A 21,260-nucleotide genomic window follows, 5' to 3' on the forward strand; every position below is an offset into this window, starting at 1 on the left:
TTATGGAACTATAATAATAACTTAGTTAAAGCAAGCCAAATATCTGAGACTCTATTATGATATAACTTTATTACTGGGGTAATAGAGAGATTACAACTTCATTTTGACAAAAATGTGAGAGAATAAAGCATTGGGCCTCTCTCTGAAACAGGATCACTCGAAAGCATTTAAATGAAAAATTTTGAAAATACTGAAGATATTCAATAAGAGAATATCTTAATATTCTTGTGCTGGGTCAGGATTCCTTAAGCAAGAATCAAAAAGTGAATATGTTATTTTAAAAAATGTCAAAATTTAATATTCTAAAACTAGAAACTTATGTAGGTTGAGATTCAACAAAATCAGAATGACAAAATTAAGAAACTTATAACATAGATGACATTTCTAACACGTACAAATAAGAAAAAAGCTACTAGGACACATAATTAACTCTGATTAGTAAAGTATAGAAACCAGGCAATCAATAAATAAAAATAGGCCTAAGTTATTATAAACAGATATAGCATAGAAAAGAGATAACACATGGTAAATAAAAACCACACAGTACAAATACTATTGCATTTTATGCACATCACATTAAGAGTTCTTCACTGCAAGTGTTAGAATAGTATTTGGGGAAAAATATTGCAAAAATTCTTGGTGGATTTGGAACTGTATGCAATTCTTTGACAGAAATTGGGCAAAACAAAGAGAAGCTGAAAATAGTCATGTTTCAACAACTATTCCTTTATTTTACTTCTAAGTTTCTATCCCTGTGAAATGTCCACATGCTTGTAAGGATATAGCTGTTGGAGTGTTCATAACCTCACTATTTTTAGTAGCACAAATATAAATCAATTGAGGTGCTTTCATTCAAGAGAGGATGACTTGGGCTGAATGAGAGACATTCAAATTATGGGTTTAAGTTATATTTCTCAAATGGATATTTAATTCTTTTAGGTAAATAAGAAAATGTAAAATATATATTTGTCATAAAATCATCGACATAATATATACTATTACACAAATTGCTATGTAAATATTAAAAATATTTCTTATGTTGTGTTCTATCTGTCTGTCAGTCTGTCTATTTATCTTCTATCTGTCTATCTATCTATCTATCTATCTATCTATCTATCTATCTATCTATCTATCTATCCATCCATCTATCCATCTATCTGTGTGTGTATGTATGTGTGTATCTCAACAGAACTTCATTTTTGATTATGGTTGCCTCTGAGAAGGGAAGGGAGGAGCAAAATGACTAAGATTTTGAAGAAACATAAGGAAGTTAATTTCAGAAAGTAAACACACATGAGTATACTATGTTGCTTAGCTCTGAGTAGTAAGGATTAAAACATTTCTAAATTTCAGAGTTTTTACGTTAAAACATGACATGGCTAATTATAACCCGTAACTGATTCCATTAGATGTGTTGCCTGGAGGTTTGATATGACCACCGTAAAATACCGCATAGTAAAGGGGGAGACATTGCCACTGAAGTGATGGAAGACCGCAAACAGATGTTAATCACCTCATAAACTATCTCTTAGAACACTTTCTAGGACAAAGAGACTGAATTTTGAAGATCGGTTTCTGAGTCCCATTTTGCTTTAGTATTGCCGTGATCTTGGATATGGGTTATTTAACTCACCTGAGCTTTAGTTTTCTAATGTCTGAAGTGGAAAATAATTCCTACTTCAAAAAGTTCCTGGAGGGTGGAATTGATTGTCCCATGAGGCCTTTTTTTCATATGCTCTCTATTATTTGCACATGAAGAAATGTCTATGTGTCATCATGCAACATTGCTTTAGTAACTGCATATGTGTTGATGTGTCTCCTGGCTTTACACTTCCTTATTATTATTGTAAAACTTGACAGTAGATCTTAGTAATTTGTGTCCTATGCTATAACATGACTGATTATTTCGTATAGACAGAACAGCATCGCCATTACATATGGCTTAAGATTTGAAATGAAGAAAAAGATCTTCATTATGTCTACAATGTTTGTTTTATCAGATGCAATAATAATTTAGCTTAAGTTACTTGTTCATTGTGGAATTAATTATTATCTTTTGGAAAATGTAGCTAGCGCCGGTCTCCAGCATCTTGTCTCCATTCTACCATTTCATGAAAAGGAAAAGTGTGTTTTTTCTGTTTGCTGTTATTGAGTTGATGCATTCAGTGTGGATTAGAAAATGATAAATGAGATTTTATCTCCAAATATAGAAAACATACACTTTTAAAGAGCACACAGTGCTCATTTGATTAAAATATTTAGTTAAAATATCAATAAAAGCATTGGCTTTTCCTTCAGAAAACTAGCCACTTCTTTGTTTATAATTTTCTCCAGATTTTGCTTATGTTTCTTTTACTTTCATGTATACAAAGAAAAATACTTAAAAAGTAGAGGTGCATTTAAAAATAATCTCATATTTCTTCTATAGCTACTATTAAAAGTAACACTCACATTTAATCAAAGGTAAATTACAATCTTGGTGTTTATCTTCCTTAGTTTTTATTATTCTAAAAATAGTTTTTAAAGTGCCAAAAAGACCTGTTTTACAAGCCTTTCCATGTGGATTTTCTTTACCTATTTTTACAAATATCTTACCAACCAAAGTTCCCTTCATGCCCGCAGGCCTTTAAATGTAACAGAATGATTGTGTTTTCAATATTGATGATTACATCTGACACATGTATTTTGGAGCTGGGGTGTATGTACAAAAACAGTTTTAATATATCCTCTAACAGATAGCCACATCCTGATCATTTGGATAGGAAGGTGTAAAAATAAACGCTGGGTTTAAATACAGGTATTTAATGTTTTAAAGCCGTGCTTGTATCCAGTAAACCAACAGACTGAGCTCCTAAATATGGCTTTGTACATGAACATAAACAAGCACTCTGGCACCTGCCGAACAAGAGACATTTGATTAACTCATTCAATCTTGATTGCTACAAAGTTAGAAACAGAGGAAATTATAGGGAGGAAAGAAAATGACTGGGTTTAGCCTCATTTCTCTATTTTGTTGATAGTGAATAAATATAGCCCATGATTTAAAGGTTTCCTAGGACCAATGTGCTCTCCAAATCACAGAAGGAGCCCTCAATGAATATTCTTTCACTGTATGAATTCGCCAAAAGTAGAATTTTATTTATACATTAAAAAAAACCCTAACACATCAACTGTTTTCTTTCTTTTCTTTTAAGGCATATAGCCCAGGGTAAACCCAAATTCATAATTATTCTGCATTAGTTTCCCAAGTGCCAAGATTGTGGTTGAATACCACCCCATATTCCTTATTTTAACCGAGGAGCTTTTTGAGTTATATTTCTTGGAGTAATAAAGAATTCCAAAACAGACAGAGGGCATGGAATATACCTTTTAAGATTTTGTAGGTGTCTTATTTGTTAGCAATCGGGACATTACTATTACATTTTGCATAGTACATTTTAGTATCCTATATTAAATATTTATAATAAAATTTATATCATTTATTAAACACTCCATCCTATTTTATGTATTACAACTGGACTATTAAATACATCTTGATAAATATTTCACTATGAGATATTTGAAGCTGTGTTTTAGACTTTCTACATGTGACAATGTCTTACATCTGGAAAGGGTCCTCCAACCCTAGGTTGCATCAATGGAGCATATATCCAAAGATATTGGAGAGATACAAAGTGTTGTAATCTATACTGAGGAAACAAAACATATATTCATTCTTTTAAAACATAACAAACTGTGGAAGTTCAGCAGTACAGAGCTTGTCTTAATTTTTTTTGAAGTCCAAAATAGAGAATTGAGTGTGAAGAAAGGTGTTTTCGTTTTAATAATAGTCAGTGAACAAAGGACTCAGAATGTTGGTGGGTCAGCAGGAGCAGAACAGAAGGCAATAGGGAGAAAGTCTCTCATCTACAGGCTACAAAGGACTGGATTATCGTAATGAATGAGACATTCTGTTACATAGACAGGTAAGAGGGGAAGCTCAGGAAGGAGATGATGGCTGACTAGATGCACTTTTGAACGAGTAAGACTTTTAAAACATCAGTGTTTGAAGGCTAGTGATGCAATACACTCTCCAGGTCATTAAAATTCTTTCTAGTTGGCAAGTTTACGATAATCACCTAACTTTAAGGAGAGTTGACCCAAACATCTGAAATTCACATTGGTACTAGTTTTGTGAGTACATTTGAGTAGGATCTGATAATTTTTAATTTTCTATAATATCTAGAGTGAAAACATTTAACCCATCATCCATCCACCCTCATTTTCAGTAGAAAATTAAATTAAAAATTGAATACAGTCAATTAAAAATAGTGGATTTATTAACTGACTATATTTGCACCTTTTCTTAACCTCTTCCCACTATGATGGAGGACAAAGCCTTTACCAGGCTTAACATTTTGCCAATAAGGACTAGCACGGACTCTCTGTAACTGCCAGTTGTCCCTTCTCCTTATGTCACAGTTATGCCTTGTTAGTACTGAAGAACTCAAGAGCAGGAGAGACCAGAGGGACAAGAGCTCATCATTCTGAAAGTGAGAACAACAGGGCATTGATTTACTCAAAGTCTGAGGCTCACCACCACGGTAGAGCAGATGCTGGACATCTGTCTCCATTCTAGCTGAGCTGTCACCTAAGGATTTGGTTTTGGGCAAATCTTTTCCTATCTATATCAAGTGCCATGGTGACATGGTTATGTGTGTGTGTGTGTGTGTGTGTGTGTGTGTGTGTGTGTGTGTGTGTGTGTGTCTGTATTGCTAATATTATATAATGTATATATATGAAAATGCAAAATATATTTCCATTTCTAATAATGTATATAATTATATATAATTACATATATATATATTTATAAGCTGATTTTCTTTAGGTTGATACCACTTTATCTACTGTTGGTTTCCAATATTACCATTGAGTGTCTCAGGAACTAAAAAAAAGATCTCAATCATAATCTTTAAAAATTAGTAAAGAAGATTTAAAGAAAGATTTCAGTAATACCACCACCAAAATGTCTAAATGTATTTACAAAGTTTGGCTGCGTTCATAAGCTCCTCAGGCGCAATGGCTGTTTGATAGTCACCAGTCCATGTTTGCACCATGAAAAATGCCTGGCAGGCCACACTGTATATTTAAGAAAACAGTCTTAATGGGTAGGCAAACATGAATGCGTGGTAAATATTAATAGCCCAGTTTAAATGATATGGCAGCTAACGCATATCAATATGCTAAGTTAGGTTAAGGGAAACAGACAATTTTTACACTAACAGTGAAGTTTGATTAAATCCACACTAGAGTCTTGTCACATTCCACATTCTCATCCTGTGGAAGTGATGTACAGCACAATGCCCGAGAATCACCCTGTAGCTAGCTTCAGACAACCAATTAAATGCCAACTGGCGATTAGACCTCTGCGTAGCTAAATGATGGTGTGAAACAATGCTTCCCACAACCCGAAAAAAAACTTTGGCCTGTGATTGTAGCCAAATCTTTGAATGAAATTAGTTTCTTCATTCTGATATTCATCAATAGGACAAAATACAGCCTTTGACACTGTGGATAGAGAAAAGGCTGACAGAACTGCCTATGAACACACAGGTTTGATGGATGCGAACTATGACATGAGAAGGTCTTCAGAAGGTCAAGGTAGATCAGTGGAATGATCTTATATTGGACATATAAGTGTCAGGAGGAAGTAGGCTGTTGCCACTCTATCCTTTTTCCTCCCTTCTACATATACAACATGTAATGTTAATCTTATACTTACGTGACATAAAATTAGCCACTAGAACAATGAAAAAATCCTCTATAAAATTTAAATAAAAGGGTAAGTATGAATTTTATCCTACTTAACAACAAGATGTAATCATTAATCATATTTTTTATGTTGGGAATGTGGGATTTAGACACAGACACCTGCCCAACCCTAGTTGCCTACTTAAGGTGTCCACAAATTTCTTCTTTCAAGAGCATATTCTCTCTTCAATATTTGGATAATCTTGAAAGTAATTTTGCACAGTTTGATAAAATCATTCATATTTTAAAAATTATCTTGCATCCTTTACAGCAGTCATGTTGGATCAGTGGGGAATGCATTACAGTTCTGTTTGAAGTTGATAAGCTAAGATAAGCCAAGTTTCCACAGGTCCAGGACATCCCAATTCCTTTGCAGCTCCTGCACTTCCTCCTAGGACAAAGCGAAGGAGTGGAAATGTGCAAGCCCTCGAGTTAAGAGAGCTGAGCTCCAGCCGGACCTGTTATTTATTCTTGTTCATTGGCGTTTGCATTTGGAAATGAGATAGAGACTGAATGCAGATTTATTGTGACGATTAGAAATACTTCATGTGATTCTCCAGCAACGGATCATTCAATAAACAATAGTTCTTTTATCCTTTAAAATGTGGGAACTTTAAAAAAAATGCCTATTACTACACAGTTTTAAGAAAACTGTGATCCTTGGATTTAAATTTTAAGGGATAACTTTAGTTCCTAGAATTTAGAAACATGGTACAGTGGTAGAAACACCAAGACATTAATGAAAATAGGATTAAGTGCTGAGAGACAGAGAACTAGCATCTCCCAGGGGTGAGATCACTAATTGGTTATTTAGTACAAAGTGGTCGGCCCTCAAAAGTATGCACACAGACAACCATGATGATCTCAGCACAATAGGTTTATATCTATGTGTCTGTAAATACAGAACACTTATATAGCGATCATCAAGGAAACCTTGGCCATCAATTTAGCAGGGAGGCTGGGGCCTGTATGAGACAGGTTGGGGGTAAGGAAAGGAAGGCAGGAAGTGATGTAATTGTATTTTAGTTAAGAACATAATCATTAAAAGAAGAAGAATGAAACCAAAATCGCTTTTTCTGTGCATCAGTCATGGTAACATCTGAAACATCTGATTCACTGTTGCTACTTTGAGTGGTAGCATTTCTATGGAAATGTTAGCATTCCGTTTTAAACAGTCAGTTCTCAGTTCTCCTGAGTGGAAGATAAAGGGAAGAACTCTCGTTTGTACACAAACCATAAGTACTTTTCAAATTCTGACTCATTAAACAAAGTGAATTTTTAATATTACATGCTTTTTAAAATATAGTTTTCCTATGGTCAGGGCTTTAAGTTCCATAGGAATCTGGGGTTTCAGGAAAAGAAGAGGGGGATGTTAGATGTCTTTGAATTTAACCACCAATACCTGGGAAAGTAAGGCTTGGAGAGAAAGAAATGAACTTCACCCAAGGAGAGGATGCCTGTGTGAGCAAGGGCTCTGCTGGTGGAGGAGGGGAAGAGGTATAGCATTGATGGAGAAGGGAGGGGGAGGGGAAGAGGCATAGCATTGTTGGAGAAGGGAGGGGGAGGGGGAAGAGGTATATTGTTGGAGAAGGGAGGGGAGGAGAAGAGGCATAGCATTGTTGGAGAAGGGGAGAGGGAGGGAAGAGGTATAGCATTGATGGAGAAGAGAGGGGGAGGGGAAGAGGTATAGCATTGATGGAGAAGGGAGGGGGAGGGGAGGCAGAGCACTGTTGGAGGAGGGAAGGGAAGGTAGGGCATTATTGCTGGGGGCAGGGGTGCTTAGTTCTTAGTTGATGGGGTGTCTAGAACAAATGATAGTACTGAACTAAACCAGCCCACGCCAGCCAAAGCAATGACCAGCTGTTTGCAAGCATTGCTGACCATTGCTCCACAGTGCAGCTCTAGATTTATCTGGGAAAGTGTGTGGGGTACAACCTGAAAATTGACCTACACCAAAGCCACTGAGCAGCTTAAGTGTCCTCTCCTAACAATGGCCAGGGTTAGGCGAGGACCTTTACTTCCGGATGGCATCTCTGCAGACTTTATTTTTAGTAGGAAAAGTCCCAGGGACTGGGACTAGAAGACTGGTTTCCAGAATCTAAGGCTGTATTCCTTTGTCTGAACCAATGGATCCATGTAAGACTTGTCTAGAGGGGTAGGAACACAGTAGGCGACACATTGATAGAAGTTACATTAGATCCCGTCTAAAGATTAGCCTCAAGATTTTTGTGGTACTGAGACTTATTCTTTAATGTGGGCAAAGTAATTGGTAAAGGAGCTCCCTGGCCATTCTATCGTGGCATGGTTTTACCACTTGTATTTATTTTTGTCTGCTCGATAAGAAAATATTACCAAGTCCTATGTTATGCTCAAAGCTTACCTGAAGTGAAGAAGGGACAGAACTATAATAGTATCTTTTTATTTATTTTCATTTGTGACAAACTGAATTGATTGAAGTTGACTAAACAAATATCAAAATCATTAAGAGGATTTGAACAAGAACTAGAAATAAAGTATAAGCCAGTGTTTTCTATATCTAGTCACACAAAGGTGCCTTCTCCTTTATGGCTCATTTTAAAAGAATTCTTTAAAACCCTGTGAAATAAGAAGGAGAAAGCAAATGCCTTTTACTGCTTGACTGAGGCTGGGGAACAATAGAATTATAGGGGAGACACGAACTCTGTGCAGAGGATGCCCTTGGAGAAAGTCCCTAAAGAATTTGAAGAATTGTACCAAAGTAAAGAGAAAGGACAAATAAGCACTGTTGATTTGGGAATAGAACAATCTAGATGGTTCTGTTAATTCAGTAACTACATGAACATTTAAAGTGCTATAATTTATTTCTAGAAGGATGGACCAGAAATGTAGTAACCACATATTTAAAAATTAATAATAGTTTTTCCACACCTACATAATCTACCCATACAATCCAGAGCTTAATATTATACTGTTAGAGCTCAATTTATTGAATACATCATTCTGGTTACGTTAATGATCAAAACCTGAAGCAGAATTTTTAATCGTGTCTCAAACACAAAAATACGTGTTAGATTATTAATACTTACTTCAGTAAGTAGCAAGAAAATCTCAAATATTGTAGTAAAAACATTATACAAGTCTACGGTAACTTCGTTGCTATTGTATTTAATTCTTCTAATAAGAGAATTAAGATGCTTTAGAATTTACAAATAGAGAACTTTATTTCTTTAGGGTTACTCTTAAGCTCTAATGTTTTTTCGAAATATAGATGAAAGAAAAAACCTTCTTATCTATCTAAATTATTTAAGCTTGATCATTTGTATGAAAAGCATTTCTTGATATTGGACATCTGTGGTGAAAGACAAATAAAACCATGAACATTTCTCCTGAGTTTTAACTCTCTCTCTCTCTCTCTCGTTTGAAATAAAAAAGACTAACAAGCCACAAATCAATATAATAAATATGAAGTGTCTGCCAATTATCTCTTTGAAATTTGTTTTACAAAATATGCTAGATTTTCCACTCCTCACATTAAAGAGAAAAACTTATCAGAAGCCAATTCTAATTTTAGCAAATCCAAGGCATACATGAAATAGTTAAGAAGGATGTGGAAATAAAAGCAACAGTTAGAAAGAAACCTAAAGCTGAGATCTTTATCAGTTTTCACATTTGGCTTACCTTGTGAGAAGTCAGAGCTCCTAACTTTAGAGTCCTGCCTGCAGCTTATCCCAAACTTAGCCCTGATCCAAGTTTCTTTCTGTGTTTTTATAGTCTCAGTTCTACTCCACTTACTCCGACCCCTGTCGGTGCTTTCTCTTACATCAGTTCTACAGATTTTCCACGGAACGGTTCACCAACACACACACACACACACACACACACACACACACACACACACACACTCTCTCTCTCTCTCTCTCTCTCTCTCTCTCCCTCTCCCCCTCCCTCCCCTCCCCTCTAAACACCCCCTCCAGCCTTCCTTCTTGGCCACTCCCCTTTTTCCAGTCTCTCCCCTCCTCTGTCACCCCTCCCTTTCCCCATTTCTCCCTTTTCCCTTTCACAGTTGTTCTATCTATTGCTTTGGTTGTGGGATTTGAGTAGCGATAGTCGCTTAACTCTGGACAAACTTAAGTACACACTTAGCTTCCGCAGCAGCATCTCTACCAGAGGTTTTAGTCGAGCTCTGAGTATTAAAGAAACGTATTTGGGAAACTAAATGGACAAAGGTTGGCAAAGGTCACCAACAAGGTTTAAAAAGTCACAGCAAGATTTTAAAAGGTTATAATCAGTCATGTACTGATTTATTGGTGGAGTTTAGGACCTTGAAATCACATGATCATCTACAGAAATGATGAGTGGTTTGTGCCTCAGGTACACTGTGCTGTGTCCCTGAAATGGACAGGTGCTTCTTAACTGACATGGTTATCCTAGGAACCCTGCCCTTAACAGACCTATAAATAAAGCCGCGTTTTATGTGGCTATAAATGCAGTGGTGTTAGCCACCCTTATCTTACTCTTGTCTTTTATTTCAACCAAAATATTCCCTGTTCTGTTTGAAAGTTTTCGTTTCCGGGAAATCACATTTTTTTCTGCATATGTGCATTAGTTAAAAATGATTGACCTTATAAGCACCTTCTATAGTTATTAGATCATCATCAGATTATTTGATTCACCTTGGCTCTCCATTTATCAGATACAGTAACTGAGGCTAGAAAAATTCACAGACTTAGAGAGGACACACACCTAAGGGCACTTCCAGAGCTAGAATACAAGTTCATATCATATTTCCATATCCAGTTCTTTGCCCACGGTTGCATTCTGACGAGTTTAAAAACTACCAAAGAGATTCTAAACCAGATTATATTTTTGCACAAATAGAAATAAAATTGTTCTTCTTTGGTTTTGCTTACAAGCCATGTAAAACACTATTCACTAGCATAGGGACTATTGCATGGTTAATTTGGAGTTACACAGGCGAGCCAACCAGAGCACACTGAATTGGTGGGACAGTAAAATGCTTTGTTTGTACGAAGGGCTTCCAGGGATAACATATGTCTCAACGAGCCTGAAATCCAAGCAGTTGGCAGCAGTGGTTCCCAAGTCAAGATAAAAATATAACCTAATTGTGGAACCTTGTTTAGACATTACTGCCATAACACGATTATGTTAAGCTTGAATCCACATGATGGGAAACTCTCAATATAGTTTTAATGGACGCATCATGATGCTACCACAGCCGGGATCTGTGACGTCCCACCCGCCCCAGCATTCTGACAAATGATATCTACAGCTGATTTATTCCAGATCTGTCCCTGTAATGCAGTCCAAAGATTCCAGACTATTTGTGGATTTTGTTGACCTAATTTAAAAGTTTAACTTAACCGTTCTGCAGCAGAAAAAAATAGCAGCAGTTTATTCCAGGACCAGAGCCATGGTACATTGGAGTCATTTATTTGAACAGCCTTTTGTACATTGCACACTTCTGTGTGACTTACTTATATGCTTTAAATAATGTTACAAAAGAAAGGGGAGAGGGGACATGTAAAGGTATATAAAGATGAAGAAAATAGTCACCCCATGACAACTGGGGGATTAAGAGAAGAGAGAGAAATATTAATGAAATCTTTTCAGCAAATAGATCCTTATTTCATTCAGACAGCAACCTTGCCGAGAAGGAATTATTCACACTTAATAGGAAGCAAACAAACAAACCACAACAACACTGCACATCTTGTAAAAAAAAAAAAATAGCCCAAGTCCTCATAGCTTGAAAGCAATGGGGTCAGGGATTGGATATTGCTGATTTTAATAGTTGGCATTCCCATAGTAAGGAGAAGACACATTCAAACTGATCAATTGATAAAAATGTCCATTTATCAGGGTGCACATGCTAGAAGGGTTTGTCAAGAAGCGATCCAGTAGAAGGCAGGCAACCTAAGTCCTGAAGCCTAAATGTTCTGTTATTGATTATAGGGGCTCTAAAACAGAAGAATCCAGGGAAGGCTGTGACCTTCTAAAAAAAAAACAAAAAACAAAAAAAAACAAATACAGAAACAAAAGAAACAAACAAAAAAATCCCTGACCAATCAAAAACAAAACAAAATAAAACAAAACCCACAAAGACATATTAAGTGCAGTACTTTTTACAATAGACAATTTATAAACTCAATGAATGATAGATAAATACGATGTGGTGTGTACCCACCATGGAGTACTATTTAGACATAAAGAAGAAGGAAGTTATATTGATGTGGGAAAATGGCTGCAGCCAGTGACCATGATATTAAGTAAGATAACCCAGTCTCAGAGATCCATTAGCCATTTCCTGTCGTATGTGGAGTGTAGGATAATTACGGGGTAGAAGAAGGAAATGGAAGAGGTTGATCAATGAGAGGGGAAGAGGGAGGCGAGAGGAAAATGGGATGATCAAAGTCTATTATATCCATACATGCGAATACCAAAACAAATGCAATGACTTTGTATAATTAATATACCTTAATTAACAGCAAAATTTACATTAAAATATAAATGCAAGTCAAGCATAGATCAATTGAGAAGTGCTTTTAAAGCCTTGGACTTGATCTCAAGGAATATCTAGGTAGAAACACAGCTCTCTAACTTCACACTTAGACAGGAATGAGCCTCTGCAAAGACTGTTGGGGTTACAGTAGCCATCTTTAACCGTTTTATTACCTGATTCACCCTGCTTGGCCAAGTGAGGTTCACTGAAGTATGTATAGTGGGTATAGACAGATCTCAGTCTTTCACGGCACACGGTCCAATGAGTTTTGACAAATGCCAGCACGATTTAACTTTTTTAAGATTCAGGGTTTTTTTTTATGGATTTGATAGTCAACAGCAATTTTTGAGCATTGTATACAAGAACTGTCCTTTTATGTTTGAGATCAGAGAGAATAGAGTGCAAGTCCAAATCCGCTTGCTATTTTTCTACACCACAGCAATCGATATAAAATTGCTTCCCCACAGGTATGGTCTAGCTTATGTGCTCAAGAAATGACCATTTAACTTTTTTTTTTAAAGCTTATTTATTTACTATATTTAAGTACACTGTCGCTGTCTTCAGACACACCAGAAGAGGGCATCAGATTTCATTACAGATGGCTGTGAGCCACCATGTGGTTGCTGGGATTTGAACTCAGGACCTCTGGAAGAGCAGTCAGTGCTCTTAACCACTGAGCCATCTCTCCAGCCCCCGACCAATTAACTCTTAATAAAAGATACAGAACATTTCTAAACCTCCACACAGTTTCCTGGTACCCCCTTTTGGTCAACCTCTACCTCCACCTCCACTCCTGACCCCATAGAGCTGAAGGCTGTCCTGACAGCATAGTGTTCCAAAGGTTAAAGAATAACCTACACAATATGTGGTTCTCTTACCTGGCTTCTTTCACTTAGAGTAATACATTTAGAGATTTACTCATGCTGTGAAGTACTTCTTATCTTTTCGCTTCATTACTGAACTGGTTTTCATTTTAATTTACAGGGTGCATTCCACCTTTGCTCTGGAGACAAGCTCCACATAATTGTGTTGTATTGTCCTTTGGTTGCCCACTGCGAATGCTTGGCTTTTAAAACACTTAAAACAATTTTCATTCATAAGAGACATAGGAAGGCGCGTCACTTTTTAATGGCAGGTTGCAAAGTCTCATGTCATTGTAGTGCTCGTCTTAATAATGGTTGCAGAAAGTTACAACCTTACCCACTTTGTGAGAAACTTAATTATATTTGTATCACTTCTCAAATATTTGGAAAACCCTGCAGTAAATAATTATGAAATCCAACAGTAAATCCACCTAAGCCATTTGTTTCTTTGAGGGAAATTTTTTACTAAGCTTTCAAATTCTTTAGCTTTTGATAATCATTTGTATAGTATTTCCTAAGAAACTGTCACAGTTTTGCAATCGACAACCATAAATTTCATTAACCATTGAGTCAATGTTCTTCATACAATGGCTTCTTTTTCTTTTGTCATCTGGAGGACTATTTTAATGTCACTGTTTTCTTCCTGACTGTAGGATTATTTTGTGCATTCTTTCGACTTGATTGTTCGATCTGATATTGTATCTGTTCAATTTATTTGGATTGTTACTCTCTGGTGTTACTAATTTTTCTCTTCTATTTCATCATTTAATTAGCTGATATCTGCATTATGCCATTACTTTCCTTTTCCATATGGATTTAACTTATATATTATTTTTAATTTTCTTAAGGTGAGAGCTAAAAGAGTTGATTATGCTTCTTTTCATATAATTATTACAATTCATTTTCAAAATTTCATTACTTTAGTGGCATTTTGTATCCTTTGATATACTTTGAAACTATTATGGAATTTGAAATATATTTGATTAAGAAACTGCTGGTTAGTTTAATATCTTATTACTTTTTAAACATTTGGTAATAATTTTACTATTTATTATTTTATTATTGATGTATAGCTTGTCGGCAAGCATATTTTCTATTATTTATTTCTTTTAAAAATTTTAAGCATTTTATAGCTAACAATACTATATTTTACTGTATTCCCTGCAAACTTTAAAAAACAGTACTAGATCATTATTATTGAATAGGGAGTTATTCAAATCTTAACTTATGTAACCAATAATGGTCTAATCTATATTTTAAGACATTTTTCTACTTAATTCTCACAATTACTAAAAAAGGAACTCCTGATGTATATAAGGACACAGTCTATTTCTTTTTCAGTACTGTTTGCTTTGATACACTTCTTGGCTTTTACATGATTGGGAACATTTTCTTTAATTATGATACAATTTATCATTTCTATCTCAGAAAACTTCAGTCTTTTGAAATTCAGTTTGTCTGTAGTGAATTTGTTTATTATGGCCGTGTGTGTGTGTGTGTGTGTGTGTGTGTGTGTGTGTGTGTGTGTTTATTAGCAATTATGTTATGTGTTTATGAGTGTGAACATTCATATGGAGGTCTCACACAACCTTATGTGTTCTACTTAGACATGCCATGTATTTCCCTAGTGTAGAGTCTCTTTAATTGGCCTTGAGCTCATGTCTGTCCAGTGAGTCCCATGTTTCTTTTTGTCCCCAGTGTCATGGTCATACGTGCACCTGCCATAAATTCTGGGAATTAAGCTCAGGCCATCATTCTCAGGAAGCAAACACTTTGGTGGCTAAGCCACCTGCATTGTCCTTTCTTTCCATTGTTGTTAACATGTTATAACTTTCTTTCCCATTACTTTTATTTTTATTTAATTTATATGATATGTAGTAAAAAGGTTCCTATAGGCATGGCAGAATTGGCTCATTTTTATTTCCCCAATCTTACAACAACTCTTCAACCACTCTGCTCTAACTCTTAGTCATGAATGGTGCTATAACACCTATCTAGAAAACTGGTTTCCTTTTATCTCATTTTCTTTATTTTCCTTTTGCTTATTATAGATTGACTTGTCCTGCTTTTCAAAAAAAAACTCATTTTCATTTTAATTATGTGTATTTATGTGGCTTTATGTATATGAATGTAGGTGCCGAAAGGTCTCGGCAGAGGATGTCAGATCCCTGTGGACTGATGTTACAGCAGCAAGAGGCTGCCTAACAACTGATGGGAAAAAACTCAGCAAGAGCAATGTGTACTCTTAACCACTGAACCATCTTACCCTCCATCACAGCTCTGTAAGCTTTTTCATATCCTAGTCTTTCTTCCGCATGTATTCTAACAATCTTTCCACAGTACATACCCACTGTCTCTCAGAAACCCTTTACAATGTTGTTATCCAATTTAATTTTACATGTTCTGTCCTTGCAGTCATCATTATTTCACAACACTTCATTTTAGTGTGTGTGTATGTGTGTCTCTGTGTGTGAGTGTGTCTCTGTCTCTCTGTCCCTGTCTCTGTCTCTTTGTCTCTGTCTGTCTCTCTGTCTCTGTCTCTCTGTCTCTGTCTCTGTCTGTCTCTGTCTCTGTGTGTGTGTATGTGTGTATCTGTGTCTATCTGTCTCTCTCTCTCTATGTGTGAATCTGTGTGTGTGTGTCTGTCTGTCTGTCTCTGTGTGTGTGTGTGTGTGTGTGATAGATGTGGGTGCCTACATTGGTCTGTAGAGAGCATGGAGCATGGCTACTCTGGAACTGGAGTTACAGTTGCTTGCAGGTTCTGGGAACCAAACAAAACCTGGGTCCTCTTCACCACTGAGCCATATCTCCAGCACCTTACAATTCTTCTTTTAACTAACGTAGTTATTTGCAGCAAAAAACTACATGTTTAAGAGTTTGCATTTGTCACAACATTTACCAATGGTTTTATGTGAACATGGCACTTACATTTAGACTGACATTTCAGAGTAAGGCTATCCTTTTGTCTACATAGCTGAGGGAGTTTACTCTTTCTGTCCTTGTAGGTTGGTTCTGTCACCTGTCTTTTGGATTGTATACTAATAGGAGCACTGCTGTAATCTGGATGTGATGCATTTGGTTTTAGTAATTTTAATATTCAGCTTGGGCCTTTATTTTGTATTATTGGAAAACATAGTTCTGCATATTATATTTTGACCACATTTACCCCATTACTCTTTAATGTCTCTCTCCTTCTGTTGAATCCTCTCTTATATGCAAGCACACCTTCTCCTGCTTTCGGTTTTATTCTGACCCACTGAGTTTAATTATGGGTGATCCTCTGAGAACTAATATGGAGCAAATTGCTGGCTTTTATGTAATTTGCCAGTGGCTATATGCACAAGAAATGTCCCCATCTCCCTGGCAACCAATAACTTCCTATAGCTGCTGAAGGAAGAGAAAGCCTCATAAGCCCCTCTCACTTCCTTGACGGAGCTTTGAAGACTACTAAAGATAGACTTGTTTAGCCATCCAAGCCACTGTGAGTCTTTTTTAATTCCATTTGCCTTGTCATATCAATGGAAGTAGTTTCACAGTATTCGTCACCACCCTCTAACTCTTATATTCTTTCTGCACCTTCTTCTGCAATGTTCCCGGGGCATCATCAGAAGGTCTGATAGAGATGTGCTTAGCACTTAACTGTGATTTATTAGCAACACCTGGATCACTTAGGCGTCTCCCTATACCCACTGCTCACTGCAATGAGATGCTTCTCTGATTAATGCTGAAAGTCACACTGACCCATTGGAAATATTCATAAATATTTAGGAGGGAACTATTGTAGATTCCTTGCTAGGGCTTATGACACAGCTAGCAATGGGCCTTTGCATGGATTTTCCATACTGGGCATTAGTTACATAGGGCAGACCTCAGGGACAAGCAGAGGATGGTTGATTACCCTGTAACTGTCATACTACTGTTGTACTAGTGAACATATCCTGCCTAGAAGGCCAACACTACAGCATGTAGTGTTGCGATCCAGATAAAGTTGTTGGTGTTTTTCTCCCGCAGAAGTCTGCATAGCATCTTCCAACATTATGAATGATGGTCAACAGGGAGGGGGCTTCTAGTTCAGTCCCAGCTTGATAATTTAGCACTGATTGGCAACAAAGGGGAATGGCTGGGTTTTTTGGAGACTCTCAGGCTTTCCTAATTAACAACTCATAAGGAGGTATTTGGGGAAAAACTTTCTACTACGTCTTCAAATATGTTCCTCATTCTTTACTTCAGTTTTACCTATGCTATATTAAACATTTCTTGAAGAACATGATATTTCTAGCATACTTTCTTCATGTATTTCAGTTTGATACTTTTCTTGATTAAGCTTAACACATATGCATTGTTTTCTCCTCTGAATCCAGACTTCACCTGTGTTTAGTTTTGCATGTTGCACACCTCTAGAATGATTATGCGTTTTACTTACATCTCTGGCTTTCAACAAGTCTTTACTCTGCAACAGTCTACCATTTATTTTTTAGTCATAATTTCAATAGTTTAACTCCTTCAATTGTGGCTAGATTATAACCATAATTCTCTCTTTCTTAAGTTACTATCCAGTGGGAAACAACTTCTATGCACTTATTCCTTTGGATACACAATGATCTGAACCACCTCTTGTCTAGTGACATTTGTAATTCATTAAAAATTGTTATTATATATTATATAAATATATATCAAATATATGTATTTCATGGATTTGTGGAAGTGATTGTCTTAAAGCTCTCAACTCACTAAGGGAAAGCACAAATTTTCTGAATATTTTTATAGTTATTTGTAGCACAAGGTATCTTGATAGCATCTCTATTCCAATCTGAGGGACAATAAATAGATTCAAGGCCATTTATGTAGAAACAAGTCCTACAGTGTGTCTTTTACCTGACATTCACTGTGGCCACCACCTGTTTCACTGCATAAATTATACAATAAGAAAGAGATTCTAAAGTGGGACAGGCCTCCTCATGTTTCCCTGTGCGTGTATCCTGCAGTAAAGGTCAGAGGCTACATTTCAATTTCAACCTGATGCCTATGGCTTAGGGACCAACTTCTGTCTCTGCAGTACCTTGCAACTTCTCAGTGCCTGCCCACTTTGTGCTGAGGTTCTAAAAAAGTATTCTTTTTTATTTTCTAAAATTAGAATATATATCATCTCCCCTTTACTTTTCTCCCTCCAAATATTCCTATACACCTCCTCTTTATTTTTTATCAAATTTATAGTTTCCTTTTACTTTACATAAATGTGCATTAAATATATTATTATACAAGTAAATACAACCTGCTCCGTCTGTACGATGATCCTTCGTGAACGTCATGTCTGAGCACACAGAGCCTCTGAAGCCACAGTAGCAGGGGCTTTCCCAACGGACACTATATTCATCCAAAGAATATTTGTTTTCATCTTTGTTTTTATAGAGATGGAGCTTCAGTTGGCCCGAGTAGCCTTATTCCAGCACTGTTTTTACAGCCTCACTCTTTGCTGACTCTAATGGAACGGCCTTGCCATCTGATACCTCCATAAGTTCATGCTTACTAGTTATAGTTACATGAACTACAAAATTTTACTACTTGATTCTAGTTAAAGGTTACAGACTTTCTGGGGACATTAGAATTCAGTGTCACACACACACACATGCACACACACAGACATATGCACACACACATAGTGTGCATATGTGCACACATACATACATATGTACACACATATATGCACATCTATACACAAAGAAGGGTCCATACTCATATGTGCCTATGCATGTATGTACATATGCATATAGTCAGGTACACATATGTGAAGACTACATACATATGGGCATAAAAATGTGCACACACTCATGCATACACAAAGATATACAAGTTCACACATGTGTACATGCCTAAATATAGGTAAGGTATCCTGGAAAGTCAGTTGCTTACACTGGAGGAATTAAATAAAGAACAATAGTAATAACCTTTCAGAATGCAAAACCAAAGCTTAATCTTCTTCTTGTGATTTATATGATAGTTTAATCTTTTGGTGATAGATTACTTGTTATTAATATTTTAAAAATTAAAATGTAGTTCTAATTCTTTAAGTTTCTCTTGCTTTAGTTTGCTTTATCTTATTCCAATGAAATATTGAAAAGGTTAATTTCAACTTACAGACTACAGCCTCTAATAGAGAGAAGTCAGGGAAGGAATTCAAGGCAGGAACACTCAGAGGCAGAAACTGAGGCCGAGTCCATGGAGGACCATTGCCTCCTGACTTGCTTTCCATTGTTCACTCTAATTGGATTTTATCCAAGACAGAATAGGGATGCATAGGAGTGGCACCACCCGCAGTGAATTGGGCCCTTCCATGACAATTATTAATCAAGAAAATACCTCACAGACTTACCTACAAGTCTGCTGGAGACATTTTCTCAATTGGGATTCCCTTTTTCAGGTATGTTTGGCTTGGTTAGTGTCAAGTTGACAAAAAGCAGCAATCAGGACTCATTTCCTTTTCCTATCTCTAACCATCTCATAACCACCTCTTACGTCTCCCTCATCTCATCCCCCCATGCTGTCCTTACTTTATCTCTAATTTTTGATAGAATATTCTTCAAAAAACATTTTAAAATAGATTTATAAATTGAATAGCAGCATTACATTAGTTTCCTGTTTCTTTTCATCCTTCCGGTCCTTACCAGGTATCTTTCTTTCCATTTGCTCTACTCTCAAACTGATAATCTCTTTTTGTTTGATTATCATTCACACACACACACACACACACACACACACACACACACACACACACGCGTGCACACACTTATGTAACTACAAACTGCTAGATAATATTTTTGTTTGCACCTATATGATTTCAAGGCTGATCACATTATATTGGATAACAACATCTCTGGAAAATGCTTATTCTGCCTGCTTATCAGCCAGAGCTTGACTGTAGTTTTTTGTTTAGGAGCGTGACCAAGTAAAAATTCCCTCCTACTAAGTTAATATGGCTATTGTTCTGGTCTTGTTAATCCAGATATTTCTAGGAGATTCTATTTCACTCCAGGCTTACCAGCGTTCTGAATCTTACAATATTTTCATCTCTCTTTCATGATCACACCCTGGTCCATAGATGCATGAGAATATACATGATGTATTTTATGGATCTCTGCAATGTGCTCAGATATGTGTGTACATATACTTATGGTTTACGTATAATTTCATAAATATAAAATATTATGATTCCTTCATGTTCAGACAATCTTGGTGTTATTGTTTTCTTCTTTCCCTTCTTTCCTCCCTATTTGGAGTTCCTCCCCATTTTTTCATTTCTCACTTCATGTTACTTGTATCCTACTATTCTTCAGTCTACCAAACTTTCAAAGGAAGACATTATTCCCAATCTCCTAAGAAACACTTAAATCGATTTCCAGATTGGTTGTATAAGTTTGTGCTCCCATCTGCAGTGGAGGAGTGGTTCCCTTTCTTCACAACCTCATCAGTATGTGCTGCCCTTTGAGATTTTTATCTTAGCTATTCTGATGGGTATAAGGTAGAATCTCAGAGTCATTTTGATTTGCTTTTCTCTGATGACAAAGAATGCCAAATATTTCTTTAAGGGCTTCTTAGCCATTCAATATTCATCTGTTGAGATTCTTGTTTAGCTCTGCACCCCATTTTTAATTGGGCTATTTATATTTTTGGAGTATAACTTCTTGAGCTCTTTATATAGTTTGGATGTTAACCCTCTATCAGATGTAGAGTTATCAAGAATTTTTTTTCCCAATCTATATGTTGCCGTGTTGTCCTTTTGACAGTGTCCTTTGTCTTACAGAGACATTTAAGCTTGAAGAGGTCCCATTCATTAATTCTTGACCTTAGTGCCTAAGCCCACCTATTAATTTGTGATGTTAGTGACTGAGCCACTGGTGTTCTGTTCAGGAAGTGGCTTGCAATACAGAGAAGTTTCAAGCTATTTCCTACCTTTTGTTTTAGTAGATTTTGGACTTGAATTTTGTGCAGATGAATAAATATGGGTCTATTTGCAGTCTTCTACATGCAGACATCCAGTTAGACCAGCACCATTTGTTTAAGATACTTTCTCTTTGCCATTGTATGGTTTTGGCTTCTTTGGAAAAAATCAG

The 21,260-nt window shown here is 36.4% G+C and overlaps 1 protein-coding gene across 1 annotated transcript in view; it reads right to left on the minus strand.

Moving 5' to 3' along the window:
• Ostn (osteocrin) overlaps positions 1-9,533 on the minus strand; it is a 35,661-nt gene extending 26,128 nt beyond the window's left edge. Inside the window, exon 1 of the mRNA XM_032899253.1 lies at positions 9,448-9,533. The gene's annotated coding sequence lies outside the window, so the exon portion shown is untranslated. The remainder of the gene's footprint in view (positions 1-9,447) is intronic.
• Positions 9,534-21,260: the final 11,727 nt, after the last annotated feature.

Source organism: Rattus rattus, chromosome 4, assembly GCF_011064425.1.
Source record: "Rattus rattus isolate New Zealand chromosome 4, Rrattus_CSIRO_v1, whole genome shotgun sequence".
Classification (NCBI taxonomy): domain Eukaryota; kingdom Metazoa; phylum Chordata; class Mammalia; order Rodentia; family Muridae; genus Rattus; species Rattus rattus.